Here is a 22,933-nt window from a genome sequence, read left to right on the forward strand (position 1 = left end):
CGAGTGGGGTTGCTCCCCAAGCATCGCGCGTGAGGCTGCAGCGCGACCCCAGAATGGAAGTTGCTCCCGAGTGAGCGCTTAGTGCAGCCTCGGACCATGCACTAATAACCAAAGAAAGACTGCAACATTATAGAAGTGCATTGATTTTTTTTAATATCCTTGATATTGTTAGAGGCAACCTTCTCTTCCGACCGCCCCTCCCCCGCCAACAAATTTAAACGTCTTTTTTCTCTCTTTACACTGTATTAAAGTTAAGAGCAAAATGCACGTAACAAAGAACGCGGAGAGAAAAAAACCAAAAACATCCCGCATGTGAACAGAATGAAGATATGATTTGATTAATTAACAGAAGGTGAAGGCATGCTTTTTAAGGGAGGCAGGACATTTGGAAGGCGGGTAGAGAAAGTAGCTGCAGGTTTTTCACGTTGGGGGAAAAAAAGGAAGAAAGAGAATGAAAACTTTGCCCAAAATCGAGGGACCCTGCTAGAAGAGCCGCGGGTTGTATCGTATGCAAATACGCAAGCTGACGTAAGAGATCATGTGGGTTTTGGCGTAGATCACCACCACCGATCGGAGAGGGTTTTTTTTTAATTTAATTTATTTTTTTTTCCCCAAATTGCTCCTGGGTTGTGGGGTTGTTGTTTTTTTGGTGTGTGCGTGAGTGTTTGTGTGCGTGAGTGTGGTGGTGGTTGCTTTTTTTTTTCGCGGCGGGGGTGGGGTGGGGGGGTGCGCGGTGGGCCGAGTGTTAAAACCGAGAGTCCCGGACTGGCTCCCCCGCGTTCTAGAACGCGCACCGAGAGTTCCATTCCCGGGGAAAGTTCGTGTCTCGGCGTTCCAAAGCTTTGATCGCAGGTAAGGAAGGGGAAGGAAGAAAGAAAGCAAAAGAAAACAACGTTCGCCCTCCCTTCCTCCGCCCCTATTAGTATCATTAGGCTTTTGGTTTGTTTGTTTTTAAGAAGGAACAAGGAAGTGCGGTTCTTTGCACACAAAAAACAACCAACAACCCCGCTGGTAAATCTTTTTGCCACATGGACTTAAGATGCTCTCTGCTTTTGCCCTGTAAACCCGACCGATCGGGCAAGCCACTCGGACCTAACTTTTGCTTCTTCCTCCGGGGGAGGAAAAAAAAAAAGCTCCCGTTTTGTTAGGAGGACTTGAGAGCGGGTGGGGAGGGGAGGCAGGGAGGGAGGGGCGTTGAGAGGAAAGATTGCGAGGAAGGTGGCAAAAGATCGGATTAAAAGGAAAACATACACGAGTATTGGAAAGGAGGCCCTTCGCTCTCTCTTCAAGCCGATCTCAAGTTGTTGTTGTTGTTGTTGTTTTAAGAGAGGAGGGGGCTGCATGCCGGCCGGGCGGGCGGGGGGAGCAAAAAAGGAGAGAAGGCGAAGGGTGTTTTTTTCTTTTTAAAAAATACATTAAAAAATATGTCTACGTTTCCCTATGTCGACATCAGCCACACAAAATATGGCGTCCGCTTTCGAGAAGGCGTTACGTAGAGGCGAGGAAGGCGATCTTGGAAACCCAGGCTTGGAGAATGAGGGACACCCCCGCCCCCTCCTTTCCCCCATAACTGCGACGTTGGTGGAGCGGATGGGGGCCGGACGCCTTTGCCCTCGTGTTCCCCGCGCGCCTCCTGGAAGACGGGGTCAGAGTTTTAAGGTGGGGAGGGGGTGGGAGTGGGGAGGGGTAGCCCCTCCAGGCTCCGAGCAAGCATAGATTTGGGCTGCAATTCCACGCACACACCAGATTTGTCTTTCATGCAGGCACCATGACGCGTTTGGGCTGCAGTCTTTCTCTCTCCCCTTTGCAACCCAGGAAAAAATCTGTAAATTGACAGGAGACGTTGTATTTCCCCCCTATTAATAGGAAATAATGGCTCTGTAGAAGCCACGCTTGCATAGCATAACGCATCGGGCTAACTCTCCTCCCCACCCCCAAATTTTCCCACCACTACCCCATCTTCTGATAGCGGGTGGGGAGGGGCGATCATCTTCTTGGCGCATCCCCTGGTTGTTTTTTTTGCTAAGAAATGAAAAATATAAATCTTGCCTGGTGTATTCCAACGCCCTGTTGAAAAACCGAAACAAAACCCGAAATGAGGAAAAAAGAAGGTTACTTCCTAACCGTTGTTGGTTTTACTTCTGATTTGATCCTGTTCCAAAGATCTCCACAATCCTGGGAAATGTTAAGGTGTTCTGGTCATCATTCCACATTTCCTTTGGAGAGACTTCCAGGTCTATCCTTTCCCCCACCCAAAAAAATCCTTCCCCTCCCCCCATCAGTTTTTATTTTCATAGGATTTGAATTGGACTTGCTCCTTTCCTGTCTCACTGGGGAGAGCGAGAGAGAAAAGACAACAACAAAGGCTGCCCCAACCCCTGAGATAAAGTGCTGTGGGAGAGGCTTGGTTTTTGAGGAAGTGAAGTTTTGATTTGCTGAGAAGTTCCACCTGGTTGATTGACTTCAAAGCCATGTGAGACGGTTCAGAGCCCTAGACTTGTTTCCCCGATGGCCTTTTGTTTGCCTGCTGGAGGAATTCAGTGCCAAGCTGGGTACATTAGTTGGTTGTCTTGTCTTTCCTTTTAAAGGGCACGTTGTACTTTTGGCAGCTTCAGGTTTTGAACCCTAAATTGTGATGATCCTAATGCACTTGTCAGTTAAGAGCAATAAGAAGCAGGCAGCTTTCAGAGCAGGTGTGAGCCTATTGCAGCAACAGCAAATAATTTTTTTGCACCCTAAAGGAATCTACAGTTATTACGACATGTGCTCTCATAGAATCATAGAATTGCAGAGTTTGAAGGGACCCCGAGGGTTATCTAGTCCAACCCCCTACAAGGCAGGAATCTCAAATAAAGCATCCATGGCAGATGGCCATCCAACCTCTGCTTAAAAACCTCCAAGTTAGGAGGGTCGACAGCCTTTCGAGGGAGACCGTTCCACTGTCAAACAGCTTTCATGGCCTAGACTCCAGTAATCAAATGTATAATGTGTCGTCCTCAGTTGATTGATATATGCATGGGCATAAAGGGGGTGTAAACAGTGGGGTCAAATAGTGATGGTAAGGTAAAGGGACCCCTGACCATAAGGTCCATTCGTGGCCGACTCTGGGGTTGTGGCGCTCATCTCGCTTTACTGGCCGAGGAAGCCGGTGTACAGCTTCCGGGTCATGTGGCCAGCATGACTAAGCCGCTTCTGACAAACCAGAGCAGCGCACGGAAACACCGTTTACCTTCCCGCTGGAGTGGTACCTATTTATCTACTTGCACCTTGACATGCTTTCGAACTGCCAGGGTGGCAGGAGCAGGGACCGAGCAACGGGAGCTCACCCCATCGTGGGGATTCGAACCGCCAACCTTCTGATCGGCAAGTCCTAGGCTCTGTGGTTTAACCCACAGTGCCACCTGCATCCCTACTAAATAGTGATGAGTGACCTGCAAAAAAATATGGTCTGTGACGATTCAGTTAAAGCTTAAATTTGTGTAAAATAAACCCTGTGACCATGCACAGTAGTGGTAATTGGTGCTAATACAATCAATCACCCCAGTTTTGCTATGTTAATTAACACTTGTAGCTAGATGGGGGCAGTTTCCAGCCCCACAACAAAAAAAGGGGAATAAAAATGTGTGATGGGAAAAATGAGGGGGAGCATTTGGATTAAATGCAATCAAGCCAGCTTTTGAGTTGCACAGGACTTGTCTTTTCTACGTGAACAGCTCTGTGCAGTTTGCAGCTATCAAATCCACTTTGCCCACTTGAAAACTGCACCCAGGTCCCGCTTGCAACTTACCACAGGCTTCTTGTTGGGGAAGGTGAGATCAAGATGCTGGACCTTTGGCCTGATCCAGCAGGTCTTTTCTTACATCCAGAAAGCCGAATCGGGAACTTTGTTGGATTTGGTATTCACAGCTCAATAAAGCAGGACGCTGCGGCTATTGACCCACTGTGCTGTATGCCAGCCATACATGGCAGGTGATTGATTTAGAGCCCAACACACTTCTGCCATTCCTAACAGGCAACAAACCTAGGAGCTTTAGCACTATTTATGTCCATTTATGTCTCCTGAACACAGGCTTCTACCTTCATGGTCAGAGGCAGAAAGCCTGTAAATGCCAGCTGCAGGTAGAGTGAGTGTTACTGTGTTCAGGGTCCTGCTTGGGGGCTTCTTGTGGTCATCTGGTTGGCCACTGTGACCCTAGAACGCTGGACAAGATGGGCTTTTGGTTTGATCCACCACAGCTGCTCTTGTGATTTATACGCCTTGATGGAGCACGAGTTGTAGTACAGTGGTACCTTGGTTCTCAAACAACTTGGAACTCAAACACTGCAAAACCAGAAGTAAGTGTTCCAGTTTGTGAACTTTTTTCGGAAGCCGAACATGCTCCGTTTTGAGTGTTATGCTTCCGATTTGAGTGCCACACTTCCGTTTTGAGGGTTGCGCTGAGGTCTGTCTGTTTTTGCTATTTATTTTGCGATTTTGTGGCTCTCTTTTTTTGTTTTGTTTGTGACTGTGTGGAACCCAGTTCAGCTACTGATTGATTGTGTGACTGCAGTACAGTGGTACCTCGGGTTAAATATGCTTCAGGTTACAGACTCAGAAGAACCCAGAAATAGTACCTCAGGTTAAGAACTTTGCTTCAGGATGAGAACATAAACATGTTGCAGCGGCGCGGCGGCAGCAGGAGGCCCCATTAGCTAAAGTGGTGCTTCAGGTTAAGAACAGTTTCAGGTTAAGTACAGACCTCTGGAACAAATTAAGTACTTAACCTGAGGTACCACTGTACATTGTTTATTGCTTTCATTTGGATCAATGGTCTCGTTAGATAGTAAAATTCATGTTAAATTGCTGTTTTGGGGGTTGTTTGGAAAAGTCTGGAACGGATTAATCCATTTTGCATTACTTTCTGTGGGAAAGTGCGCCTTTGGTTTTGGAACGCTTTGGTTTTGGAACGGACTTCCGGAACGGATTAAATTTGAGAACCAAGGTACCACTGTAGAGATTTTGTGGGCAGGTATGCATTGGGTCCCAAGCAGGGCATATGCTCTGCACGTCCCAAGTTCAGTTTCTGTCAACTTGTGTTAAAGGGAATCTCAAGTAGAGAGCTAAGAACCATCTCCGCCTGAGTCTATGGAGGTGCACTGCTTGTCGGAGTTGACAGAGCTGAGCAAGAGGACCAGTGGTTCACAAGACAGTGGGGACCCATGATTAGTTTCTTTAAATGCCATGGGGTGGTCAGTAGAGGTCCCTGAATCACATCAGCACTGGAGTAAGTTAACCCTACTGTTGCGGTTTCTCACTACACGCTCCAAAGTTGTGATTTGCCTCCATTAAGAGAAACATGTGGGTACCTATAATCGTTCCCTAACAGGACAAAATGGGATGTGGGTGGTGCTGTGGGTTAAACCACAGAGCCTAGGACTTGCCGATTGGAAGGTCGGCGGTTCGAATCCCCGCGACGGGGTGAGCTCCCGTTGTTCGGTCCCTGCTCCTGCCAACCTAGCAGTTCGAAAGCACATCAAGTGCAAGTAGATAAATAGGTACCACTCTGGCGGGAAGGTAAACGGCATTTCTGTGCGCTGCTCTGGTTCGCCAGAAGCGGCTTAGTCATGCTGGCCACATGACATGACCCAGAAGCTGTATGCCGGCTCCCTCAGCCAATAAAGTGAGATGAGCACCGCAACCCCAGAGTCGTCCGCGACTGGACCTAATGGTCAGGGGTCCCTTTACCTTTAACAGGACAAAATAGAAAGGAGAGGGAGCAATTTTCTAGGGGGAAATGGCTGAAAGGAAAGGACAGCAAAATAAGTTGTGGTCCCAAGTGGGACCACCCCACATACACAAACAAGACAGCTGGGCTATAGAGAAATGCAAAGATACAGGAAGTCTGATCATCATCATCATTGTCTGGTTGCTGTTCATGTAGGACAGCTTCAAATGCTTCTATATAGTCCTAAGTTCCAAGTTTCCTATTACTGAGCTATTTTTAATACAGTGTGCTTAAATTCATTGTTGCTCTGGCAATAAGAACAACAACAATAATTTTAAAAAATGGGAAACAGAGGAACTGAGATTTATGAAGCATGGAAGCCATAGCTGATGCAAGAGTGAGGTGTCAGAAGCCAGAGGGTTTTCTTGACCCTTTAAAAAGCCCATAGAAGAAGAGGACACCACCCTCTTTGGCTTGTCTTAAACCCCTCTGGTCCCAGCAGGACTGGAACATGTCTAAGAGGGTTCGGCAATTATAGCTTATATTTAATAGAATTGAGGTCTTTTCAGTCATTCTGGAAATCACTGTCATATCCTGGAATTTTCCATTTCCTGACCAGAAATTGCTTTCCAACATAGTACTCAACTTTTCTATCATTCTATGTAAAAGTAGAGAAGAAACCATCCCCTCCCCCATTTTAATTTCTGCCAACAGCTGTGTAAAATCAGGAATTACAATACGCTTTTACTGTTCCAAGCAATTCTTTAAAAAATTAAAAAGTGAACTTTGCCTGAAGTGCTTCAAGAAGCATTTACTCACATTAAACACGGGGGGGGGGGTGTTACAGTGGTACCTTGGTTCTCAGACGCCTTGATACTCAAACAACTTGGAACCTAAACACTGCAAACCCAGAAGTATGTAAGCGTTCTGGTTTGCAAACCTTTTTTGGAAGCTGAATGTGATCCATTTTGAGTGTTATGCTTCTGTTTTGAGGGCCACACTTCTGTTTTGAGTGTTCCACTGAGATCTGTCTGTTTTTGCTGTTTATTTTGTGTTTTTGTTTTTTGCAGCTCTTTTTGTTTTTGTGACTGTGTGGAACCCAGTTCAGCTACTGATGGATTGATTGTGTGACTGCAGTACATTGTTTATCACGTTCATTTTGTGGATCGATGGTCTCGTTAGGTAGTAAAATTCATGTTAAATGGCTGTTTTAGGGATTGTTTTTGAAAGTCTGGAACAGATTAATTCATTTTGCATTACTTTCCATGGGAAAGCACGCCTTGGTTTTGGAATGCTTTGGTTTTGGAATGGACTTCCGGAATGGATTAAGCTTGAGAACCAAGGTACCACTGTAGAAATAAGTGAAGAAGCGTCTGTATATAATAGCAAGTGGCTTCACACTTTGCTTCCCCTTGTTCTTTCTCCGTGTCATTGTATGTAGCTAAAGTAGGGGTGGTGAATCTGTGGCCTTCCATATATTGATGGACTACAACTCCCATCATCCCTGACTATTGGCCATGCTGGTTGGACCTGATCGAAGTAGGAGCTCCCCAGAACATCTAGAAGGCAACAGATTCTTGACATGAGCCAACAGTGTGACGCGGCAGCTAAAAAAGCCAATGCAATTCTGGGCTGCATCAATAGGAGTATAGCATCTAGATCAAGGGAAGTAATAGTGTCACTGTATTCTGCTCTGGTCAGACCTCACCTGGAGTACTCTGTCCAGTTCTGGGCACCACAGTTCAAGAAGGACACTGACAAACTGGAACGTGTCCAGAGGAGGGCAACCAAAATGGTCAAAGGCCTGGAAACGATGCCTTATGAGGAACGGCTAAGGGAGCTGGGCATGTTTAGCCTGGAGAAGAGGAGGTTAAGGGGTGATATGATAGCCATGTTCAAATATATAAAAGGATGTCGCATAGAGGAGGGAGAAAGGTTGTTTTCTGCTGCTCCAGAGAAGCGGACACGGAGCAATGGATCCAAACTACAAGAAAGCAGATTCCACCTAAACATTAGGAAGAACTTCCTGACAGTAAGAGCTGTTCGACAGTGGAATTTGCTGCCAAGGAGTGTGGTGGAGTCTCCGACTTTGGAGGTCTTTAAGCAGAGGCTTGACAACCATATGTCAGGAGTGCTCTGATGGTGTTTCCTGCTTGGCAGGGGGTTGGACTCGATGGCCCTTGTGGTCTCTTCCAACTCTATGATTCTATGATTCTGTACCCAAAGCTAAAGTGATGAAATGAGGAAACAACATGAATAAGTTTGAACAAATATTATTTCTGTAAAATGGATATGTTTCAACGTTTATGCCCTGCCTTTCTGTGATCAAAATCAAACTCAAGGCAGCTTTCAAATAAAGCTATAGGTTGCAGCAAAAGTCTTGTGGCCTCTTATAGTATAGACAGTGCTATGGAGAGTTGTGGGGGGGGACAACCCCAGAAAACCAGGAGGGAGGTGGAAGAGAGCTGGAATACTCTCCGGATGTGGACTGCAGCTTCCCTCTGATGGAGGTTATAGCCCAAAACATCTGGAGGCAACCACATTGGCTACTCCTGGAACAAAGAGTCTTAGCTGGGTTGCTGGAACCCTAAACAAGGGTTCTCCATAGAGGGCAATTTGTTGTGTGTCTGACTTGGGTCCCATAATCCAGGAAAAACAGGGTTCCCTGTGGAGATGATTCCATATACCAAGAAGGTTTAAGAACAAAAACAAAGAAACTTATAAATGTTTGAGGACGGGGGGAACTTGCAATGAGTGATTTGCCTAACTTTGTAAAGCAGTTTTTTGTATACTGTTTCAGAGTTGTCTCTCTGATTCCGCCCCCAGCTTCTGAGCTATCAATATATAACTGTGTCTTTGTTGACATAGAAATTAACACTGCCTAGAATTGGTGATATGTAGGCCATGAAGGTTTGCACCTTTCCCATGTTTCCAAGGATTGAGGTGTTTTAATTAGCACTTTCCCTAGTTGCTCCCTGACATTTGGTCCAGTCGGAATATTTTGTGTCATTCTGGGTGGTGGTTTTATGCAGAGATGTGAGAAGGTGTTGGAAAAGTGGAAATTGGTAAGGATAAACAGGGTCTCACCTCACAAGACAGAGCGAGTTGACAAAAATCAGCTCTGTCTGTTATACATACATATTTATATGAAGCACGACATGTAGAAAACCAATATTACAGAGGTTAGGCTCAGAACTTTCTTTATGTGACATGCTACTTTTCTAAGGGATGTGGGTGGCGCTGTGGGTTAAACCACAGAGCCTAGGACTTGCCGATCAGAAGGTCAGCGGTTCGAATCCCCGCGACGGGGTGAGCTCCCGTTGCTTGGTCCCTGCTTCTGCCAACATAGCAGTTCGAAAGCACGTCAAAGTGCAAGTAGATAAATAGGTACCGCTCCGGCGGGAAGGTAAATGGCGTTTCTGTGCTCTGCTCTGGTTCGCCAGAAGCGGCTTAGTCATGCTGGCCACATGACCCGGAAGCTGTATGCCGGCTCCCTCGGCCAATAAAGCGAGATGAGCGCTGCAACCCCAGAGTCGGCCACGACTGGACCTATTGGTCAGGGGTCCCTTTACCTTTACCTACTTTTCTAACCAATTTAGTCTCCCCTTTTTTGGAATGTTTCCAGTTACAGACTTCAATTACTGTTTGCTCTGAATTCATTTTCCCCCAGTGCAAAAGACTGGAATATTATCTGTTTTAAGAAATAAATTTATGTTGTAATTGGGGTCATAATGGCTGAGTCGTAATTATTATTCCTGTTGGCTTGTTTTTGAGAACAGCTATAATGTAACTTATAATACTCTTGTTTTTGTTTATAACCTGAAGTATAAAATTGGGCTGTCCTAGTAGGCTATTTGTCTTTGTAACATGGGGAAACATTCAAATATGCACCCCTGACCTTCAGTCTTAAGTAATACCATTGGGGGCCAGTTTTACCCCATGATCTTCTCTTTGGGAAGATTGGCTGTAATTCAGCTAAACAGTTAACCTGACTTGGGTGTCATGCTAAACCATAGTTTACTCTGATGACAGTTAGTGTAGGGGAGCCTTAGACTCATGCCACCCACACCTTTCTATAGTGTGGCTGAGAGGAGATGCTCAAAAGCATTTGTTTCTGTTTTTGATCATCCGAACCTGACAAATTATGGATAATTTTAACTGAAGTCAATGGAAACTGGGGCAGCTTCAAACTGGTTTCTGAACCTGGTTTATTTTAACCAATTGTAGTTAAAACTAACCACAGTTTAGAGTGGGAACAACACACTAAACTGTGTTTAGCCTAAATATTCTGTGGTTTTAAAATGCAGGGCTAATGCCTCTACAGACCAGTCCTAAGCATGTAAGTTTTACTGAGTTCACCGGGGCTTCCTCCCAAGTAACAGAGAAAAGGTTACTTAATTGGAAGCAAATAACTTTTGAGATTGACGGGACTTCCTTCCCCGTCAAGTCTGTTGCACATTTCTTAAGCAGATGAAGCTCTCATTAGGCTGCAGGCATTGTCACACTGTAGGCATTTTATCAAGGTCTACAGTATCCTTTTACTGTGTGATACTTTGTAAACAGAGCTCTGGCCTAGATAGGTTTACTGCTTTATTCCTGCCTAGTTAGCAATCGGTTAGCCTCTTTCCTTTGTCCCAAGTTATTTTACCCAGACCTCGCTTTTCAGGAGCCCTTCCTGCAAAAACCACAAAGCTCCAAGAAATCAATTAACAACAGACAGCCAAGGCGAAATGCAATTTAAGTCATCTGCAGCCAGTAGGGAAGAGAGAGATATGATGGCATTCTGTGAACACGTCCTGAGTCTGTCCATTGGCCTGTCTAGTCCAGTCCAGTCTGCTCTGATTGACAGTGGCTCTTCTATGTCTCAGAGGGAGGGTCTTTGCTACCACCTGTTACCCAATATCACTTTAATTGAAGGTGCCAGGAACTGAATCTGGAAACTTCTATCTTCTGCCACTTAGCTGCAGCCTAGGGAGTGCTGGAGGAATTGTTGTTCAGCATTTAATGCAGACTTAAATAGCCACTTACATGGTAATCTGTGGCAAGCAGAAATTCTCTCCAAGTGACAAGACAGGGAAGCTCTACAGAAGTCTGGATTTTTCACCTATTAAGTTGCCCAGTGGTGCCCCGCAAGACGAATGCCTCGCAAGACGAAAAACTCGCTAGACGAAAGGGTTTTTCGGTTTTGCGTTGCTTCGCTAGACAAATTCCCCTATGGGCTTGCTTCGCAAGACGAAAACGCCTTGCGCTTTTTTTTTAAAGCCGCTTGAAGAGGCGCAATTGCGACGGACCATGCTTCGCAAGACGAAAAACATCGCAAGACGAAAAGACTCGCGGAACGAATTCTTTTCGTCTTGCGAGGCACCACTGCACTTGAATAGCCTTGGTATAGATGGGCAGGCGCTGTGAGTTAAACCACAGAGCCTAGGACTTGCCGATCAGAAGGTCAGTGGTTCAAATCCCTGTGACGGGGTGAGCTCCCGTTGCTCAGTCCCTGCTCCTGTCTACCTAGCAGTTCAAAAGCACGTCCAAGTGCAAGTAGATAAATAGGTACCGCTCCGGCGGGAAGGTAAACAGTGTTTTCGTGCGCTGCTCTGGTTCTCCAGAAGCGGCTTAGTCGTGCTGGCCACATGACCCGGAAGCTGTACGCCGGCTCCCTCGGCCAATAAAGCGAGATGAGCGCCACAACCTCAGAGTCGGTCACGACTGGACTAATGGTCAGGGGTCCCTTTACCCTTTACAATGGTCACTGGCCACTTTTGTAGACTTGCTTGCAAGGCAAATAAACTGATGTTTGGGCTAAAGTCTGACTGCGTTTGACTTGCTTTGGCATGGTGAAAAAGAAATAGCCCCAGATTTCTCGTACCTATGGGACCGCCTCTCCCGGTATGCCCCGTGGAGGACCTTAAGGTCCATAAACAGCAACACCCTAGAGGTCCCGGGCCCTAAGGAAGTTAGATTAGCTTCAACCAGAGCCAGGGCCTTTTCAACACTGGCTCCGGCCTGGTGGAACGCTCTGTCTCATGAGAACAGGGCCCTGCAGGACCTGATTTCTTTCTGCAGGGCCTGTAAGACAGAGTTGTTCCGCCTTGCCTTTGGCTTGGAATCAACTTGATTCCCCCCCCCCCCTTCTTTCCTTTCTCCTTCTGTGATGGAACTCCTATTTGGGGACTTCCCTGGCTTTTTTCTGGCCCACGTAGGACCAGTCTGGAAAGTTGGCCTTGGTGAAGATTTGACATTTTCATCCCCAAAAAGTTTTTGATTTGAGTTTCTACTGAAACAAGGCTGCATTTTAATGTTGTATTTTAATCTTGTTTTTAAGTTGTATTGTAATCAATTGTTTTTATACCTGGTGTTAGCCGCCCTGAGCCTGGTCTAGGCTGGGAAGGGCTGGGTATGTATAAATAAATAAATAAATAAATAAATAAATAAATAAATAAATAAATAAATATTATTATTATTATTATTATTATTATTATTATTATTATTATTATTATTATTATTATCTGGTGGAGAAGCCATCCAGGTTTCTCCATCCAGGAAGTAACTACTCGCTTCCCCCTTCCCAAGTTAAAGGAAAAGGGGAGTGAATTTTTGTTCGAGAGTTCAAAGAAGCTTCTTGAAGTGGGCAGCAGTGGCGTAGCGTGGGTTGTCAGCACCCGGGGCAAGGCAAGTAATTTGCACCCCCTCTGCCCTAGGGGCAGAGAGCTGCGAGTGCGAGCGCGCCCCCCAGATGTTGCGCCCGGTGCGGCCGGCCCCCCCTGCACCCCCACGCTACGCCACTGGTGGGCAGGGCTGTGTCAGGCAGATCATGGCGATGCCATAGGCATGCGTAATAATCATGGTTTGAAATTAGCAGGGCGCCGTCGCGTTTTGCGCCTAAAGATTCTCTGTTTGCGAGCACCTCAAAAAGTCTGGGTGCCATTTTTTTATTTATTTTTTTTGTGCCTGGCTGACACACAATAATTTCTGAAATGTATGTGCTTTGAAGCCTCGAAGTATATGTTAAGGATAGACAATACGTTAAGGAGTTTAACAATAAAGAGTAGAGTGTTTGGAAGACTGAAGTATGGTACCAATAGTTTTTATTGTAAGCTCCCAATTAAACATGTATTAACAATTTCTGCTAAGAGCGTGATATTAAGAATGTGTCACTTACGTGAATTGCGTATTAGTTCATGCTTATCAAAATAAGAAATAAAAAGTGTTGCCGACACACCCCCCCCAGTGACGACTAGACAGTCTTTTTGGTTTTTTTTAATAAATGTTTATTAGATTTTCACAAATTATAAAAACACACACAATACACATTACAAACATAAACACACAAAACAAACATGTATAATTTCGAATCCTTTTTTTCTTAAACCTTATTTCACCGACTTCCCCGTACCTCCCCTTTCTGCATCCCAATTCCCAAATTTGTTTCAGCAAATCCTCCCCCTTAATTTTATCTAATTTTTCCTTATTGTTTTCTTTTACTTAATCTTTTACAGGCATAATCCCCTATTTTTTATAACCACAACATTTTAGCACTCGTTAATTTTACAATATTTCTTAAGATAAATTTTAAATTTCATCCAATCTTCTTCCGCCGTCTCTTTCCCCTGGTCTCGGATTCTGCCAGTCATTTCAGCCAGTCCCATGTAGTCTATCACCTTCATCTGCCATTCTTCCAGAGTGGGCAAATCCTGTGTCTTCCAATACTTTGCGATGAGTATTCTTGCTGCTGTTGTAGCATACATAAAAAATGTTCTATCTTTCTTTGACACCAATTGGCCGACAATGCCCAAGAGAAAGGCCTCTGGTTTCTTAGGGAAAGTACATTTAAGTACCTTTTTCATTTCATTATATATCATTTCCCAGAAGACCTTAATCTTTGGGCACGTCCACCAAAGGTGAAAGAATGTACTTTCAGTTTCTTTACATTTCCAACACTTATTATCAGACAAATGGTAGATCTTTGCTAGCTTGACTGGGGTCATGTACCACCTATATATCATTTTCATAATATTCTCTCTTAAGGCATTACATGCCGTAAATTTTATGCCGGTGGTCCACAACTGTTCCCAGTCAGCAAACATAATGTTATGACCAATGTCTTATGCCCATTTTATCATAGCTGATTTCACTGTTTCATCTTGTGTATTCCATTTCAGCAACAAGTTATACATTCTTGACAGATTCTTAGTATTGGGTTCTAGTAGTTCTGTTTCTAATTTTGATTTCTCCACCTGGAAGCCAATTTTCCTGTCGACTAGACAGTCTTTTTGGTACTCACAACCCAGGTCCCAGAAGCTATTTGTCTCCTAGCTTTTCTATCCCAGCTTCTAACACTGATAATAAAGGAACAGAGAGGGGGAGCAGATATAATTGCTCCCAGACAACCAGAATGTTTGAAGGGTGGGGGTTTCCCCTGAGACACAGCTTTGAAAAAGGTGGCAATTCAGGAGTGTTGGAGCGTTACAGCTTCTTCTGGGCTGCAGTTTAGCTTGGTGTTTGAGTTATTTTGCATGCAGAAGATCCTGGTTCAGTAAGCAATATCCTCAGTTCAAAAAACCCAAAAAGCAAGAAATATGCTTAAAATCCTGAAAGCGTGCTGCTGCTCAAAGTAGACATTGCTGGCCTCGATAAACCGATAGTCTGGCTTCAGGCAGCTTCATGTGTTTTCCGACAGTTTTTCAGGAGGGGATGGGAGACTAGGGTGGGCTACAGTTGCCCCTCACCCCTCTTCCAGCAAGCAACTTCTCCCCAAACTGCAAATCTTGTTTTTTAAGGGGAAAGACAGCTCTTAATTAGATTCCTGGCCGGCATTTAAATTCTCTCGGTGCTGTACCGTTGGCAGAAATATGCAAGCACATCTCTAAAGGAACTGTAGATTGGAAAAGCACTTGAGAGCTAGTTCATTACTTCTTTTCTTTCCGCGGCGAATTAATTAGATTGCTTCTTTCCCCTAAAATCTCCCCCTCTCTCTCTTTCCTCGCTTCCCCATCCTCAAAGCTGCCAGCTTCAATTTTTGATTAATTTTACTTTGGAAGTTCATATTGCCTTCAGTAGCAGCAGCAGCAGCCTCGTTAATACATCTTAACTCATTACAGTTGTTTATATCCAACCATAGCTTGCTTTGCACAAGGAACCATGGGTCTGTGGCCCCCTTTATGTTGGGCTGCATGATGTGGGAGTTAAAGGTAAAGGGACCCCTGACCATTAGGTCCAGTTGCGGACAACTCTGGGGTTGCGGCGCTCATCTTGCTTAATTGGCCGAGGGAGCTGGCGTACAGCTTCCAGGTCATGTGGCCAGCATGATTAAGCTGCTTCTGGCAAACCAGAGCAGCGCACGGAAACGCCGTTTACCTTCCCGCCGGAGCAGTACCTATTTATCTACTTGCACTTGACGTGCTTTCGAACTGCTAGGTTGGCAGGAGCAGGGACCGAGCAACAGGAGCTCACCCCGTGGCGGGGATTCGAACTGCCAACCTTCTGACCAGCAAGTCCTAGGCTCTGTGGTTTAACCCACAGCGCCACCCGCGTCCCTTGATGTGGGAGTTGAAGATCCACAATTTCCCCACCCATGCTTTTCCCAAGAGTCACTTTCTCACTGTTGCAATGGCTTACCCGTTTTTGTCCCCCTTTTCACAAATATGTGAATGTGATTAACTAGGGGCTGTGCCCCTGCTCACTCTTCTCCCCAACCACTGCCACTCCCCCTATTAACCCCCCTTCTCACCCCATGCCACTATCTCCGCCCCCATCCCTCAGCCCAAGCACTGAGGTCCAGCGCTGCAGGAGGAGCATGTGAAAAATAACAAGGTATACCACAGCACATTCTAGTCTTGGCATCAGCCTTGCAGATTTGCATAGGCTCCCTGTACCATCCCGAGCACTATTCAAAGTGTTGGTGCTGACCTTTAAAGCCCTAAACAGCCTCAGCCCTGTGTACCTGAAGGAGCGTCTCCACCCCCGTCATTCAGCCTGGACATTGAGGTCCAGCTCCAAGGGCCTTCTGGTGGTTCCCTCATTGTGAGAAGTGAAGCTGCAAGGAACCAGGCAGAGGGCCTTCTTGGCAGTGGCACCCTCCCTGTGGAATGCCCTCCCATCAGTTGTCATATAAAGAACTACAGTGGTACATTGGTTGTTGAACTTAATCTGTTCCGGGAGTCCGTTCAACTCCCGGAACTGTTCGAAAACCAAGGTGCAGCTTCCGATTGGCTGCAGGAGTTTCCTGTACTCAATTGGAAGCCGCATCGGATGTTCAGCTTCCAAAGAACATTCGAAAACCAGAACACTTGCGGGTTTTCGGCGTTCAGGAGCCAAAACGTACGAGTACCAAGGCATTTGTGAACCAAGGTACACAACATTTAGAAGACATCTGAAGGCAGCCCTGTATCGGGAAGTTTTTAATGTTTGACATTTTTTATGTTTTTATATGTGCTGGAAGCCGCCCAGAGTGGCTGGGGGAAAGTAGCCAGATGGGTGGGGTATAATAATAATAAAATAATATTTCTGCTTGTGGATCTGTCATGGGCACCTATTGGATAGTGTCTGTGCCATCACGGATAATGAGTATTTCTGCCATGCTGCTCCCCAGTTTCTCATTGGGGGCATGTTTCTGGAGGAAAAAGAGCCTTCCTCAAAAAGAGTTCTAATGGTTTCAGTGTTTAAAATGGATGCAGTGTATTTGTAAGTTTCTCTATTCTGACATTTCCCTTTCCTTTCATAACAACAGGAGGTACGGCAAGGTAGCATCTCAAAGGCGTTCTTGTTGCCACCCTCCTTGCAACAGGCGCCATTCTTTACTTTCATTGGTGCTGGAGAGCTGGGGTTGTTTCTGCTCCAAAACGGATGCACCAATCATTCACATCCACTTTGGCAACCCAGGCCTTTTGTTGATACATAAATCGATAAGGAAATTGGATCATGTAATATAGTTCTAATGTGAACTGCCATCAGATGAAAAATCATGCTGATGTATTGCAAGCCGGTATGTACAGAGGGGTGCCTGTGGCATGCATTCCTTGCCCCCATGCTGATTATTTTATTGTGATATTTAATGCGCGGGAGTTGTTTTCAAACTGCGTTCCAGAGACCCCTGCGTTTTCTCAGTGAGATGATGATTGACTGCAGAGATGCTTCCCTGATAAAACAGTCACTACTATTTGGTGTTTCGCAACTTTCTGACTAGTTGCAGGACCTTAGCCAGACCTAGCAGAGTACATGCAGAATCCACAGAAGCAACTGGCGACTTGGCTGCAGACAGGATGGACGAAGCAGGAACCAGGAACTTGTAGTTAGGTGTTCATTATATACAGTGGACTATTTACAGGAATAGAACACGGATCTTTAGCTAGCTCTCTCTGACACGACTCACAACTCCTACAGTGACACACTGAACCACTGAACTACCAGCCATTAATTATCACTCCCTTGAGAGAGCTGGACCAGTCAGGGAGCTGTCTCTATGCCTCTGTTATCACCAGGCAGACTTACTCCTTCAGATTGCCTTCTGGCTGGCTGCCAAACCTTAATTGACTCTGTGTGATTAGCTGCACATACAGTTTCCCAGCAACTACTACTGGGTAGCTGCCTTATTTGTGAATCAGATCACATAAGGCATTGACCATTGAGCAACATTCTTCCTGTTCTTCCTCTGCAGTGTGCAGCTCTAGATAATGTTGGGAGGCTTCTCCTAGGACAGCGGTGCAGGTACTAGGTTTTCATGCCCTACTTTGTTCAGGGCCAGCACCTGGAGTTGGCAGGGATGCTGGGCCTTGGAGAGGCCTGTTGCTGCTGCCTCTGCCACCAAACCCTGGCCTCCCTTGGCACCATCAGGTACCTCACATGACATGGACACTCCTGTTTTCGGCCACCAGTCGCTTACCACCTCTTCTACCTCGATGCATTTACGCAGGCCACAACGTGCCTTCTGGATACAGAGCTGCTCCTTGGTGGGTAGCTGAAAGGTCCCCAAGATGCAATACCCACCAGTGTCAATGTTAGGCATTGCATCTTGGGAATAACAATAACAACAACAACAACTACAATAATAACAATAATAATTTATTATTTGTACCCCGCCCATCTGGCTGGGTCTCCCCAGCCACTCTGGGCAGCTTCCAACAAAAAATAAAAATACATTAAAATGTCACACATTAGAAACTTCCCTGACCAGGACTGCCTTCAGATGTCTTCTAAATGTCAAGTAGTTGTTTATCTCTTTGACATCTGATGAGAGGGCATTCCACAGGGCAGGCACCACTACCAAGAAGGCCCTCTGCCTGGTCCCCTGTAGCTTTGCTTCTCGCAATGACGGAACCGCCAGAAGGCCCTTGGCGCTGGACCTCAGTGTCCGGGAAGAACAATGGGGGTGGAGACGCTCCTTCAGGGAAATCTGCCACAGAGCTATAGTCTTCCCACCGCAGAGCCAAGTAGTGCTATAGCTGGGGAGACGAGTGACTGGCAGCCACTGCCACACTGTTGATGCATGCCAGTGACCTGCCAAAGTCTGCTGTTTGCTTAGTAAAGGCAAACTTTGGCAGCTATCAATCGGAGCCGGATGCCAAATATTGGCTCAGAAGAGCAGACATAGAATTAAGGGTCGAGGTGCCTCGACACATGCTCAACCCAGGATTTGTTCCTTCTATATAAACAATTAGCTTCATCCACTCCCTGGTTCCCCCACCACACACCCAGTCTAATTTAGGGAGATAAATTATTCTTATTCTTTATTTGTACCCTGCCCCCCCCCCGACAGAAACTCAGGTGGCTTACAGATAAAATAGAAACAACTAAAAACATTGGGGGGGGTGGATAACAACACAATAATTAAGAAACCATTTAACATCAATAAAACTTTGTTTTTTAGTCATGTCCGACTCTTCGTGACCCCATGGACCAGAGCACGCCAGGCACTCCTGTCTTCCACTGCCTCCCACAGTTTGGTCAAACTCATGCTGGTAGCTTCGAGAACACTGTCCAGCCATCTCGTCCTCTGTCACCCCCTTCTCCTTGTGCCCTCCATCTTTCTCAACTCCAGGGTCTTTTCCAGAAGAGAAGAGTCTTCTCTTCTCATGAGGTGGCCAAAGTATTGGAGCCTCAGCTTCACGATCTGTTCTTCCACTCAGGACTGATTTCCTTCAGAATGGATAGGTTTTATCTTCTTGCAGTCCATGGGACTCTCAAGAGTCTCCTCCAGCACCATAATTCAAAAGCATCAATTCTTTGGCGATCAGCCTTCTTTTTGGTCCAGCTCTCACTTCCATACATCACTACTGGGAAAACCATAGCTTTAACTATACAGACCTTTGTCAGCAAAGTGATGTCTCTGCTTTAATAAAACTAAAACTACCAATAAAATCAATAAAAATCAATAAAACTAAAACTATCAATAAAATCAATAAAAATCAATAAAACTAAAACTATCAATAAAATCAATAAAAACCAATAAAACTAAAACTATACAAATATTAAAGGTCTATTAAAAGCATACATGTAATTACAATCAAAACAGCATGGCACCAGCCTTTTCATTAAGAGCAGTCAGTTCTCAAAAGCCTGATGGAGCAAGATACAGTCATACCTCGGATCTCAAACACCTTGGCTTCCAAACAAATCAGCTCCCGAAAGATTGAAACCCAGAAGTGAGTTTTCGAACGATTTCAGAAGCCGAACATCCAGCACGGCTTCCAATTGGCTGCAAGAGCTTCCTGCAGCCAATCAGAAGCTGTGCTTTGGTTTTGAAAGTTGAATGGACTCCATACAACTTCCAAGGTACGACTGTAGCTGGAGGGACAGCAAGGAGGGAGCCAGTCTAGCTTCTCTAGAGAGAGAGAGAGATCCAACTTTTTGTTGAATGGAATGGGCTGTTTAACCTTTGTATCCAGAAGGCCTCACTTCTCTCCACAAGGACTCAAGTTTCCACATCAGTCAAGGTAAAGTTAACAGAGCTCAGTCCTTTCAAACCCTTTGCAAGTCCAAGTTCTGTGTCTGCAGTCTAAAACAAAATGCTGGGCAGTGTTGCACCAGTCTGTCTCTATTTTGTTATCGCTCCACCGAGAGTTGCTTTTGCCTCTGCAATTCTGATTATTGCTTGAATAATAACTGACAAGTCAATTGGAGTGAACTTTGAGAAGACTCTTTTAAAAAAACCTTTTTTTAGAAAAAAAGTGTTCTTCAACCCCAAACCAGCTTTATTAAAGGCTGTTGTTCCCTGAACCAAACACCATTGCATTGCATCAGTGCAGGCGTTGCTTGCAGTTGTCATAGCCCCATGGGTTGAAGCACAAGGAGCCATAGCTCGGTTTTCCCCAACTGGTTTCCTGTCATCCAGCTGTTTCGAACTACAACTTTTCTCCACCCCAGACAGCACAGCTGAATACTGTGAACACTAAATTCTCATTCCACCACTGACTAGCTGACTCACTGGCATATATTTATTTGTTGTTGTTTTTTCAAAAGACTTACAGCATATCGCTTCTTTGATTTCATAGGCCCGATGTGGATTTTAATTGCAAAGCATAATTACCTTGTGCTGAAAATGTTTTGAGTATCATAAATAAGGGGCTCAACTGTCATAATAGAGAGCTATAATCTCATTAAGGGTATAAGAAGCAGAGATTACTTTTTAAGGCAACAAGAGGCAGAATTCCTTTTGTTAAGTTGGCGTTTCTATCTGGGCACTTTAGCCCAGGATTAAGGAACCTGTAGCTCTCTAGACGGCTGATGTTGCATCAGCTGATTGCTTTTACCGTACGGTTTTTATGGATTTGATATATTAATTGTGCAAATTGCCTTGGAACCAATTTTGGTGAAGGGCGATACATTGATGTTTTAAATGCAACGTTATTGTTTATTCTGTTGGTGAGTTGCCTAACACAGAGCGGTCTCCAGGCAACTCACAACAATTTAGAAACATGCAAAAATCTTAAGGCAACTAATATAAAACAACATTTTAACGTTGCCAAAAACACTACCAACAGCACAAATATGCGGTAATTAGAGCATAGCAACCAGGACATCATATGCCATCTAAAGTAAGCAATAATATCTTCTCACAATATCTGGATGGGGGTCCTGTGGCTAGCACTCTCATCATTTATTTTAACCTTTAAATCATGAACTTTGTCAAAAGACCACCAGTTCTAGGTTCTGCGTTTACAACATAATAAACTTGATATGTCAGTACATAACATAACATCCACAGGATGCAAATTAAAACAGTTATACAAATACAATTCAACAATCTGAACCATACAGCCCAATAAATAATACACAACAGTGCATAATATATATCGAACCTAATAACTAAATACGAAGCAGCAATGACAAATTATGCACAGTATCATCCCAGCAGTAAATTTTACAACCCCGTGAAATAGAGTCTCATAACATGTTATTACCCACTTAAATTGGATGCAACTATTAAACATAATGCACATGTAATAGCAAAGGCCTCTTGAAAAATGATCCAGCAGTAGGATATCTGAAATTCAGAAACAGTTCAGAAGTGCTTATACAGTGGTGCCTCGCAAGACGAAATTAATCCGTTCCGCGAGTCTCTTCGTCTAGTGGTTTTTTCGTCTTGCGAAGCAACCCTATTAGCGGCTTAGCAGATTAGCGCTATTAGCGGTTTAGCGGCTATTAAAGGCTTAGCGGATTAGCGGCTAAAAGGCTATTAGCGGCTTAGAAAAAGGGGGGGAAAGTGGGAAAAAATCGGAACATTCGCAAGACGTTTTCGTCTTGCAAAGCAAGCCCATAGGGAAAATTGTCTTGCGAAGCAGCTCAAAAACGGAAAACCCTTTCGTCTAGCGGGTTTTCCGTCTTGCGAGGCATTCGTCTTGCGGGGCACCACTGTACGTCTTTCTCTGCAAAGCTGGGTGAGGGTTGTCGGAGGAACCCAATGCCCCCTCTGAAAACTACAGTTCCCAGAGTTCCTTGAGAAGAGGGGTTGATTTGTAGCTCTGTGGGGAGACTAGGCACCTCCTAACAACTCTAAGCACCCTTAACAAGCTACAGTTCCCAGGAATCTTTGGTGAAGCCATAACTGTTGCCAAGGATACTGCTTTGAGCGTGAAGTGCTGCAGATGGGAGCCTAGATCATAAATGGCCATTGGCCATGCAGCTGATGAGTGTTGGAATTCTGGCAGCATTTGGAGGGCACCAGGTTGGGGAAGACTGTTGTGTAGGGGATTGGGGAACTGTGGGAGAGGAGAAACCCTGCTCCCCTATTGAGTCATTTTGGACTCACAGCTGTCCATGGAGGCGCAGGTCAAATCTGTATCCAGGGCAGCTGTCTACCAGCTCCACCTGGTACACAGGCTGAGACCCTACCTGCCTGCAGACTGTCTTGCCAGAGTGGTGCATGCTCTAGTTATCTCCCGCTTGGACTACTGCAATGCGCTCTACGTGGGGCTACCTTTGAAGGTGACCCAGAAACTACAACTAATCCAGAATGTGGCAGGTAGACTGGTGACTGGGGGCGGCCGCCGAGACCACATAACACTGTCTTGAAAGACCTACATTGGCTCCCAGCATGTTTCCAAGCACAATTCAAAGTGTTGGTGTTGCCCTTTAAAGCCCTAAACAGCCTCGGCCCAGTATACCTGAAGGAGCGTCTCCACCCCCATCGTTCTGCCCAGACACTGAGGTCCAGCGCCAAGGGCCTTCTGGCGGTTCCCTCATTGCGAGAAGCAAAGCTACAGGGAACCAGGCAGAGGGCCTTCTTGGTAGTGGCACCCGCCCTGTGAAACACCCTCCCATCAGATGTCAAAGAGATAAACAACTGCCTGACATTCAGAAGACATCTTAAGGCAGCCCTGCTCAGGGAATTTTTTAATGTGTGACTCCTTAATGTATTTTTTTGTCTTTGTGGAAGCCGCCCAGAGTGGCTGGGGAGACCCAGCCAGATGGGCGGGGTACAAATAATAAATTATTATTATTATTGCTGTAGTAACCCCAAGAGTCTTGCATTACTTTACAGCTGGTATGGGAGAGGCTTTGGTTCTTGCTAGAACATCTCCCATCACCCTGGACCACTGGCCATCTGGTTCGGGGCTGATGGGTGTTTGCAGTGCATCATACCCAGACGTTCATCTGCATCCCTGTTGCTTTCTCAGCAACTACCTGCATTCCCTTCCTGTCTCGATCCAGAGAGTCTGAGAGAGGGAGCGAGATCATCCAGATAGGAGTTGATTGGCAGTTTAACATGCCGTCATGAGTCAGCAGCTCCAGCA

At 45.4% G+C, this 22,933-nt stretch overlaps 1 protein-coding gene across 3 annotated transcripts in view; it reads left to right on the plus strand.

Moving 5' to 3' along the window:
* The first annotated feature begins 226 nt into the window (after positions 1-226).
* ZHX2 (zinc fingers and homeoboxes 2) overlaps positions 227-22,933 on the plus strand; it is a 51,096-nt gene continuing 28,389 nt past the window's right edge. The window contains exons 1-2 of one of the 3 annotated variants that reach the window (XM_081204532.1): positions 541-852; positions 5,083-5,264. The gene's annotated coding sequence lies outside the window, so the exon portion shown is untranslated. The other 2 variants (XM_081204533.1, XM_081204531.1) reach the window with 2 other exon arrangements.

This window comes from Podarcis bocagei (assembly GCF_964188305.1).
Source record: "Podarcis bocagei genome assembly, chromosome: 8".
Taxonomy (NCBI): domain Eukaryota; kingdom Metazoa; phylum Chordata; class Lepidosauria; order Squamata; family Lacertidae; genus Podarcis; species Podarcis bocagei.